This window comes from Pyrgilauda ruficollis, unplaced genomic scaffold (genome assembly GCF_017590135.1).
Source record: "Pyrgilauda ruficollis isolate IOZ18807 unplaced genomic scaffold, ASM1759013v1 scaffold57, whole genome shotgun sequence".
In the NCBI taxonomy this organism is placed as follows: Eukaryota; Metazoa; Chordata; class Aves; order Passeriformes; family Passeridae; genus Pyrgilauda; species Pyrgilauda ruficollis.
The window spans coordinates 3402672-3413225 of NW_024527377.1; the positions used below are offsets into that span (position 1 = coordinate 3402672).

At 47.1% G+C, this 10554-nt stretch overlaps 1 protein-coding gene across 1 annotated transcript in view; it reads right to left on the bottom strand.

Moving 5' to 3' along the window:
• Window positions 1-10179, bottom strand: part of RASGEF1C (RasGEF domain family member 1C) — a 72224-nt gene extending 62045 nt beyond the window's left edge. Inside the window, exon 1 of the mRNA XM_041482095.1 lies at window positions 10001-10179. The gene's annotated coding sequence lies outside the window, so the exon portion shown is untranslated. The remainder of the gene's footprint in view (window positions 1-10000) is intronic.
• Window positions 10180-10554: the final 375 nt, after the last annotated feature.

Below are 10554 nucleotides of genomic sequence, written 5' to 3' on the forward strand. Positions count from 1 at the left end.
GAAGCTTTAATTCCTTCCTGATCTCCTGACAAAAGCCAATGCACATTCAAACTCGCGTGAGAGAAACCAAAACCAATTAGAGCAATGTGATATTGCACATTGTCTCACCAGGTGAAAAGCCAAGCTGGGATGGCACCAAAACCTCAAATCTTTGCACTGGAGCTTTAATTGGTGGCAGCAGTAGCTGGGGCAGGGAGCAGTGCAGGGTTTGTTTGCCCTCCCCAGGAAGGACAAAGGCACCGTGTGGCCCAGAGGATGAGCGATGCACAACACGTGGGACCAGTCTGGCTTTTAGGGTGCCAGCACTTAACTCCTGAGCCCTGACCCATCATCACACAGCAGCCACTGGAGAGTCCCAGAATCTCACTGTCCCTGTTTCTGGCTATCACAAGTGGAAACCAGCCTGTCTCCAGCATGAAAGGACACTTTGATAAATGCAGTAATTACCACCAGACACCCCACCCAGCCAGCAAGAAAATCAAGGCCATTTATTTGTCCACCGAGTTATAAAACTACTACCAGAAAACTCTGCAAATCAAGCCCTTGGAATCTGATTTAATTAAATCAATGAGAATTATATCATTAATTCATCAGAAAGCTCAAAGCTAATAGAAAATTGTTTCTATCGACTCCAAACTCCTTCCATGGAGCTGCCTGGCGGTGCCCCTGCCATGGAAGTGCCCAGCTGCACCTCTGCTGCTCCATTTGTCATCTCAATGCACCATTTGTTCCTCCGAACACAGATCAGCTAACACAAAGCAGTTGTCATGCTTCTTCCAGTCCCTACCATCTTTGCACATTCCCCTCCACACGTGCTCATAAAAATCACTTGCCATAAGAGCTTTTAAATGGGGCTTGTCAAAACATCAGGATGGAAGGTGTGCAGGAGAGAACCTCCGGTTTCCTGTGGTCTTTGCTGAAACACACAAACATGCAGCCTGGTACCAACAGGCTTTTCTTTCCTCAACATACCCCTGAGATGTGGCTGTAAAGAAGAATCCTGACGGGAGGGGAGGGAGACACAACAATCTTAAAAGGAAACTTCACACATGTAAAAGCCTACAAAAGGTAAAACCTGGATACCTGTAACAGAAACCTTCAGGAAGTGATTTAAGGCAATTTGGAAATACAGTTTCAGTGGCTGGTTGAACACCTTCAGAATACAAATATGCAGCAGGCTATTTACAGTTCAAGGGAAAAAGTTTCCACCTTCCCCAACCCACAGCAGAGCACAGTCTGTTCTCAGTGAGGAACATAAATTTTGAGCAACTCCAACAGACATGAAGAAGTCACTGGTTTATCTCAATTTATCTCAATTTAACTGATTTCAGGAAACTTAAGCAATACTCAAGACGAGGGCTCTCAATCTCGAAGACACTCAAACCCTGCTAGACCTGCTATTGTGTAGACAGCAATTGCTGATTTATTGACTGCAAAGAGCTGTGGATCGAGCCTCAGTATTTGCTAATATTTCTCCTGGAATTGGCCTTTAATGGCCCGATTCAACTGTTATTAATGAGAAAGGAACAATGCCCCTTTCCTTCAACAGAGTTGGATGAAGTTGGAACAGTTAGCAGCTGAACTAGAAAATTCAAACATTTGGACCAATTAAGTGTTACTGCTAAGATATTTAACACACACTTTATCTGATAGGAAAACTTCAAATCTAGGGCTAAACCAAATAAATTATAGTAGTTTCCAGATTAAAAAGAATGGTGTTGAGAAGTGGAAATCCACCTCTCAATCCCTTGGGTGCAATTCAGAAGTAACCCTGGTGAACCCAGGAACATAAATATGAAGTGACAGGGAAATCCAGCCTACTATTCACATCACATATTCCATGGTTCTTTCTATTCCACAGTAATACACCAAGTTAAGCTGCTTATTAGATGGGCACATTCTCCCAACTGCAGCCAGGCTTGTATGTTATGTTGGGCTTGCCGTCAGTGCTGACCGCCCTTTAATCCTAATTCTGCTGTCATTTGTGGTTCCACTTCAGAAGATCCTTGCTTTAATACACAAATGGGATCGCTGTTAGCACTGCTGCAGCCCGGAGGAGAGGCATGTGAGAAATGCCACAAGAGGGACTCCCAGTAACCATCCCTATTTATACTTATACAACCCTCCTGCACATTTTCCTAACAAATCTATACTTTCAAATACTTCTGTTGGCCTACAGGAGGTTGTGGCATATGCTTCTAAGCCCCACAGCTCCCCCATCAGCAAATAATGACCTTCCTAAAATGACCTGGTAACAGCTAATAACTGCCATAAAGCATAAAAAGGCTGTGGTACAGAAGGTCTTTTATGGAACGAAAAATAAAAAAAAAAACACCCAAATTTTTATCAGCACAATCACTAATGGACAGAGTCCTCATGTGATCCATTTACTTTTAGGAAATGCCTGGTATCAGATAATGAAATTATCTCACAAAACAAAAACAACCCCCAAACCAGCACTTTCAAAAAGCACACTGCAGTCTGGCAGCTCATGAATGAAACACTCCGTAGGTGTTTGTGTACATTTATAATTTACTACACCACATTAAGAAATAAGACAACTGCAAACGACAAGCTGCTGCTCTCCCAGCTGTGTACACTGTGCAATTATACCTTCCACCAGGGCTCAGCCAGCTCTGCTACCAACCTTCCAGTTGGGAGAAAGACAGAAGGATCCAAAGGATCCAAATCAGTTCCAGCAACTGAGGAACAAATGGCAGCAACTCTGTCTTCATAAAGTTCTGAAGCAATAACACTGAAATGCTGTTTAGTGTGTGCACATGCCAGGAGCAGAAGCACAAATTCCACCCTGATACAGAGCATCACACCTTCTCCAGACCTTGCTTTCATCCTGCATCTGAAACTTGTACAAAATCACTGCTAATCTCACACAGAGGAGATATCCGTATCTGGCAGCTCATGTAGGACCAGGTCCAGCCCTTCTGGAACAAAGCACCAAACTCAGCCAGTCACACACCTAGCTTTACACATGTTCCCAGCCCAGAGAGAAATCTCCAGGTGCAGTTTTCAGCACGTAATTAATCCTACAAAACACAGCAACACAAGCTTTCCTTTATGCCCTCAGCAGGAGAAGACTCAATGTAGCAGCACGGAAGTGCCTCGCAGGATATTTTCTACAACACTTTCACCTGCTCGTGATCTTCCTACCTGAATTTCTCTATTGGACCCACTGTTTGCAGTTGCACCTGAAACCCTGGTGAATTATTCCAGGCTGGCTCATCCTAATGGTGAATCATAAGTGACCCACATAACCATAACCCCAAATTCTTTCTGCTCCCAAATAGGGAGGGTCTGCAGAGTTTCAGTTCCATGAACAAGCTGACAGATTTGAATGAAGTGATGGAAAAGACTGCAGATCTCAACAGTCATCTTTGCTCTCTGCAGATCTACTGACTACACTCAGCATCTTGTCTGTGTTCCAGTTTCAGTACAGCTGAAGTCTCCTGGCAGCACTCCAGGGACAGCCACGGATCCCTGATGCTTTCAGGGACCTTCTCCAGTCCACAGGGCACAGCAGGGGACTGTCTGAAGACATTCCTGCCCAGCTTCCATACCCTGCATGATCCCCCTTCCTACACCCTGTGCTGAGCTCCAGCCCTGCAGAAAGCATCAGGCCTTTCAACAGCACCAATGTGGAACATCCCAACTTCCTGCACTTGTGGCTTCCTCTTCTATTTGTTTTTAAGCTGTGGAACATGATCCCTGAGCCAGGTGACCAGGCTGAACATGGTGTAGGATGTTTATACACATGCATTGGAACAGCCTACACGTACACGTTCAAAACTGCTGTAATCAGGAAATGAGCCATGAAATGTGTAAGCGGCGGCACATTAATAATCTGTTTTATAGCTTAAATTAGAATCTTTGGAATTTCACAGCCAGACACTTTTAAATAGGTCAAAAATGCAGTAATCACACTTAATGATCACACTGTGATGTGCACCGCATCAGAGCTGGGAGTGAGGAAACCTGAGCAGAATGGATATGAACTACTGGCACACTCAAAAAAAGCATTTAACAAACCTCAAGAACAAAACACATAGCTCAGGCACGAAGTTTTTTGTCTTTTGATCCTGCTCTTCAGAAATGAGGTGTGAGATTTCATGTGATCACAGACAACAAATGCTGTTCTCTGTATTTTCATTTTAGTTAGCACTGCAGATTAGCAAAGGATTTGACCACTTGCAAGTAGTGAGAATTTAGTGATGTTAAGAAAGCCTTCCCCATCTGAGAAACACGATTTGCTATCCTACCTGCCCACGCTCATGTCACCCTCAGTGCACAGACTTAAAACACATTTCTGGGTATCAGCATTTGGGTTTCTTTTAAAGAAAAGAACAAGAATCCACAGATCAATCTCAGTAATCTTTTAGTCTCCAGACTAGGGAAACCCTTCACAATTTTGCTAAATTTAGACACGTGCTTACGTTCTTTCTACACCAGCTTGATTTCAGGTATAATAAACCTGATGGAAAATTTGAATAAAGAATGAGAATTTCAGCAAAAGATGCAGTCATTGACTAATTAATCCAGTCCTGTCAAGCTACTGAGGCATAACCAAAAAGGCAAACTAGAAAAAAAAAAAATCAGCTATATTCTGTGAAAACAAAGTCAATGTTTGTCTACTGCAAAAGTACAAGTCAGCAGGGGAGACTGCTTGGAAGCTTGTAAGAAAGCAGTAGAGAAATGTTTTTTTGGTTTCTTTTTTCCTCCAGTCAAACTGGGCTTCTTCTAAAAAACAAAGCAAGGCAAAAGATGAAAGGCCTTCTCTTCTGAAGCCAAAGATGAAGAATACAAAGAATATTAATGACTAACAAGTCTGCCTGTAAATGCCATGAGCTTAGCTGTAGAAGGGACTAAAAGGAAGAACAGCACTGCTATTAACTAATAAGTTTCTGATCTAACAAGCAGTGATGAAGGCTGATTGGGTCATTTATGGAAGGGAACATTAGTTCAGAAGAACACAGGTTCTCTACAGAAGATAAAAGGAAAGATGCCATTATGTATATGCAAAAGCTCAGGATGGTTCATTCACCCAGCACATAAAGGTAATAAATTCCCAATTAGGGCTTGTCTGTCCCTCACATGTTTGTGTGTGCAGGTACAGCAGATTGCTGTCTTGTGGAAAACTTGAGAATTGGTGCAAGTTTGTCACCAGACTTATATTGCAGAGCACTGGATTTTGATGAATTGCATTTCCTAAAGGAAATATTCAACAAACACAGAACCTTGCCTTTGTCACAGCACAGCCTTATTGCTGGACCCAGCATAAGCCTGCCTGGCCACCAGAGTTTCCCAGTGTCCTGGAATCCTGCAGTGGTCCAGGAGGGACTCATGGACCAGGGGCAAGGGAGGGAGGCAGGCACTGGCCTCTCACCTCTGCACAAGCACGGTGCAAAGCATGTGCTTCCATGTTTGAATTTTGCCCATTCTCTTTCAAGAAATTCTTCTAATTTAAGCAAGTGAAGCACAATAAAACCAGGAAGATTAAAAACAACCACCTCGGAGCCAAAAGTGACACCACGCCAAGTTCAGATTTGGAAACTGATTCATTTGCCAGCTTATAGGCACACACACCTAGTGTTTCTATATTTATACACATGGACTCGGGCTCCCTGCTTGGTAGAGGCACTACGAGTATTTTTAAATCAGGAAGAAATCAAGAATCACTGTACTTAGAGAAGATGGAAAAATTCCCTTTTCTCTAAGCTCAGATTAGAGGATTCTTGACGCATCAGCTCTGCCTGTAGCATCCAGCAAGGCTGAGAGCCAGCACGGACACAATTCACTCTGAGATTCCTTCCCTTAACAGGCCACTGCTCACTCCTGCAGACAGGCTGAATTTTGCATTGCAGCCTGATCCAGCAGATGACATGAGAAGCTTCTGTGTCAGGATGGAAATCTGGGAAGCATTCTGGCAGCGTGAGAGATGGCAATGTTGCAGCCAGTACTGCCAGAGAGCTGTGCTGCTGCCCCTTCCAGGCTGGGAATTCACAGCCCCTCGTTCAATGCCCAGCTTTGTCCATAACCCACAGTGGTCTCGGGAGATCACCAAACTCTCTCAGCATTGCCTTATGGAAAAGGGGGATAACAGCACGTCTCAGCAGCACCACAAAGGTTTGTTAATGCTTGTAAGCACTTTGTAGATAAGCAACATCAAGACAGCAGTTAGCAGAGGGATTTGGGGCACAGACAGACATAAATCCAAAGCACTCATATCATATACTTCTTTCAGACAAGCACAGCAGCAGATCAGCTCCCTGCATTTAGTGGTTGTGGGCTCCATCCTCTCAACAGACTGAGCACTCTGCCTTTGATCCAAAAAATGAGTCCGCGGAGAATATTCACATGTTTAATGTTAATCATATGCTTAAATTCTCTGAATCTATAAAGAGAGTAAAAGAGAAAAGTGCTCCCCAGCTCCAAAACAAACACAAATTCCCAGAAGTTATATTTAGGACATGAGCAAACATTTGGCCAGCAAAGGAAAAGCCTTCAGTATACACCTGCTAAGCTTTTGCATCCCTCAGGAAACCTGCAGGTGGGAAAAGTGTCCAGAATGAGTTTGCTTAGACAAAACCTTTCTAAAATAACCAGCATGGTGATATTTGAAAGAAGCATCCCAGAGCATGTGACCTACTATTCTTACACACACAGAGCAGTCCTTGAGCAAGGAAATCAGAAAACAGAATAAATGAAATTAATTAAGAAATTCACCACACAGATTTGAACTTCTGACTAGGAATTTATAGTCACAAAAGAATGCATTCATTTATTAACTGTCTATTGTAGGAGAAGAGGCTTTCCTCAGAGGACAGGCACTGCCACCCAGTCCTCAGAAGTTCCATATGCCTTCAGCAACACCTAGAAAGCATCTTATAACTGTATCAGAAAGGAACAATACTGAGCAAAAGGAATGGAACCCCCTTAAAGCCTTGTTCATTTTCAGCACATGCTGCTCTCACATCCTCACTCTCTGAAGCATCAAACTCAATTTACATCCTGCTAAACTCCTGGGCTAGCTAATGGCTTACCAGTCTGCCAAATCAGAGTGTCCAGGAGTCTCTGCTCCTGCACCAGCCCCACCCTGACCTGCTCATCCTGAGCCCTTTCCTGCAGATGGATCAGGTCTGTGGAGAGAGGACGGAGCTCCTCTGGTGCGGGTGAGCTCGGCAGAGCGAGAGCAGGGACCTGCAGTGTCAGGATGCAGCGAGCTCCAGGCAGTCAGACACTCCTGCAGAGCAGAGCACTTCCAGCTACGGCCACAGCTGCAGCCTGGACACAGCCCTGGCCAGACGAGCATCTGCAGCATAAACATATAGCTGGCTCCCAGAGATGATTTTCAAACCCTGCTAAACAAGCATGTATAGCAAGAAAAGCCTCAGGCAACCAAAGGGCCACTATGCAGAGCTTCACTGCTGTGGCAGAGCCATAAACATTATCCAGCTTACTCACAGCAACATCACGTTTTGCCAGCGATGTGAAACGGACAAAGCACTCTCTCACCAACATAAATTGTCCAAGAAGTTAAATAAGACTGCTAATTATTTCTAAGGATTTTTAAAGAACCCCTCAAGATTACTGTCCTAAAATTTGATTTTAAAATGTTGTAAATATTTTCAACCAAACATCATTATATGAAATTGACTTGATGGTATAAAAGAGCCATTTTCTTAAGTAAAGGCTTTTTGAGAAGTGCATTGTATTTTAACAGTACACAGCACTTTTACCTTAATAAACCAGAGGGAGCTGTACTAGTCACACCTTACAAATGGTTAACAAGGTGTTTATCTTCCTTGTTTGGCTGAATTACAACTACACAAAATGCCCTGACTCAAAGGAGGCAGAACAAATCCCTACCTTCACCTGCCGTGAGGGATGGAATTAGAATGTTGGGTGAGGCTGTAAGAAGTCCAAGGGAAGTTAAGACACCACAAGGAATCCTGGTTACATTTCTCCACCTCCTTTGCAAGACACTTTGCTGTCCCAAGGTTTGCAGACTCTACAAAGCAACACAAAGTTCACTGCTGTTGCAGTTATCAGCATGACCTGGCAGACCCCACCGCTGGGGAGGCCCTCTGGAGAGGGCTGACAGCTCCACATGACAGCTTCATTACTTTCTTTCACCAGTTTCCTGGAGGAGGAAGCACTGTATCCTATGATGGGGTAAGCTACAAAGGCATAACTCCAAGCCTGTGCAGTGTAGGGATCTCTCACAATAAGCTCAGACCTCTCAGACATCTCTGGTGCCTTTGCTTTGTTCAGAGCCTCCATTAATATCACCCAGGACTTCATTACCAGCACTTTCCCCTGGCTAGAGCCTTGACTCTTCTTTTGCTCTAGCACTTCTTCGTTGAAGTACACAAAGAGCCAGAGTGTAACAAAGAAATGCACTCCCCATCCTCACTCCTGTACCAAGTCATCCTCCCCATCCCTCAAAGGCAGCTCACCCCTTCTCCCATCCCTAACAAAACAGTGAGATTAAAAGAGTCCTGGGAAACAGAGCAGCAGCAAGGGGCATTTTTCAGCGCTCAGAAGGGCAGACACACCTCCAGGAATGAGGTGCCACTGGCTGCAGCACAGAGCACAGGTATCCCACAGCAAGAGCTGAACCTGGGCAAGGACTGCTGGATACACCTTTTCAGCTACACTGGTTTGAGAACAATAATTAAATTCCAGTCTAACTTCCTCCTGATCTACACCTCTAACTCTTTGGTGACTCCTTTTAAGCCAATTCCCAACTGTAGTGTCACTCTGGGCATTTGCCTTAAATAAAGAGCCCAGGAAGCCACTAAAACAATAACTATCTCTTTATCTGGAAAATACATGCCCAGGAAATTTCTCCTGTGTAATACAAATGTCAGTATTTCAGGTTTCAGTAACATCATATGATGTGCCATCACCACCCTACTCAACACATGGGCAGGGACCATCAAGTCTAGAGAATACAATCAAAGCATAAATGGTTCCTCCTCTGCACTTCTCTTTTTCCTCGTCATCTCCCAGTGTTTAATGCTGTGCCAGAGGGAGCAGTGCCCAGTGTGGGTCCTCAAACAGCCACCAAAACACCCGAGGCTATGCGATGTCACCAGGAATGCCGCGGGCATCAAAGCCACCACGGGCTGAGGAGGTCTGTGCAGCTGCTCCCCTGCCCTGCTAATTGGGTACTGCGGACACGCTCACGCCGTAAGCACATCTTTGACATAACACAGCATGACAATTTCTCCAGAGTCACAGAAACGCAGAGCATACAAATAAACCTGAATGCTGAAACCATTTCATTGTTCATAAGAATATGCACGCTGCACCTGTTACGACCAAGGGCACTGTCTGCGCCTTGGAGCTGATTCTTTCAGCCTCTAACAAGCCTGTCTGTCTTGGAGGACTGTTAAACTCCAGGAGTTAATAGAGCACAACAAAATTATTTTGTAAAAAGAAATCATAACCGGATACACAGGGAGAGATCTTTAAATGTAAGGTAAAGAAAACCATCCTCAAACTGACATTCTCCTCTCAGCTTCTCACAGCCGCTGGGTCAATTTAAATCAAATTCACTGAAACAAAATAACTCCAAAATTGATAGCGGTAAAGTCCTACCCGGAAACAAATGCTCGGGAGCCCAACTGCACCCCGAGCCCGGGACTCCCGACAGAGGAGGGCAGGACGCTGGCGCGGCAGGAGCGGGGAGCGCTCCCCAAGCCCCGTCCGGCGGCAGGCAGCACCGGCGGCGCTCCCGCAGCCCCGAGGGGAGCCGGGGCCGGAGCCGGGGCCGGAGCCGCCGCGGGGAGCAGGTGGCAGAGCCGGTCTCCGCAGCCCAGCCCCGGCGCCGCCGCCAGCCGGGCCCGCCGCCAGCACGCGTGGGGCGCCGGGCCGGGGGTGATTTTTGGTCGGAGAGAAGGAGCGCGGCAGAGGAGCGGCACCCGCGGCTGCGGCAGCGCCGTGCGGGCAGGGCGCGGGCAGGGGACGGACCGGCACTCACCGAGCTACGCGCGGCTGCTGCTGCTGCTGCCCCCGCTGCCGTCCATCGGGGCGGCGGGGGGACGGGACCCCGCTGCGGGCCACAGCCGCCCCGCGATCCGCCGCATCTGCCCGGCGCCGCCGCCGCCGCGGAGGAGGAGGATGAGGAGGAGGAGGAAGAGCGGAGCGCGCCGCCCCGGAGCCCCGCACAGCCCGGCCGCAGAGCGCCGCCTGCCCGCCGCGCCGCGCTGGGATGGGATGGGTTCGGATGGGATGGGATGGGATGGGATAGGATGGGCTCCCGGCGGGCGGGGGGCCCGGCCGCGGGGGCAGGTGCAGCCGCCCGGGGCGGGGGGCGGCGCGGAGCCGGAGCCGGGCGCGGCCCCGGGGCGGCGCAGCTGCCGGAGCGGGGCTGGCGGCGGCCGTGCGCGGAACGGGGGCGAGGAGAGGCTGGAAGCGCCTGTGTGTAACGCGGCCGGGCGCGTAATCCGCCCCGCGAGGGCTTTTAATGAAGTACAGATGTTCCCTAATATAATTATATCGTCCTCTCCCCGATAATTGGCTTTGGCAGCCGCG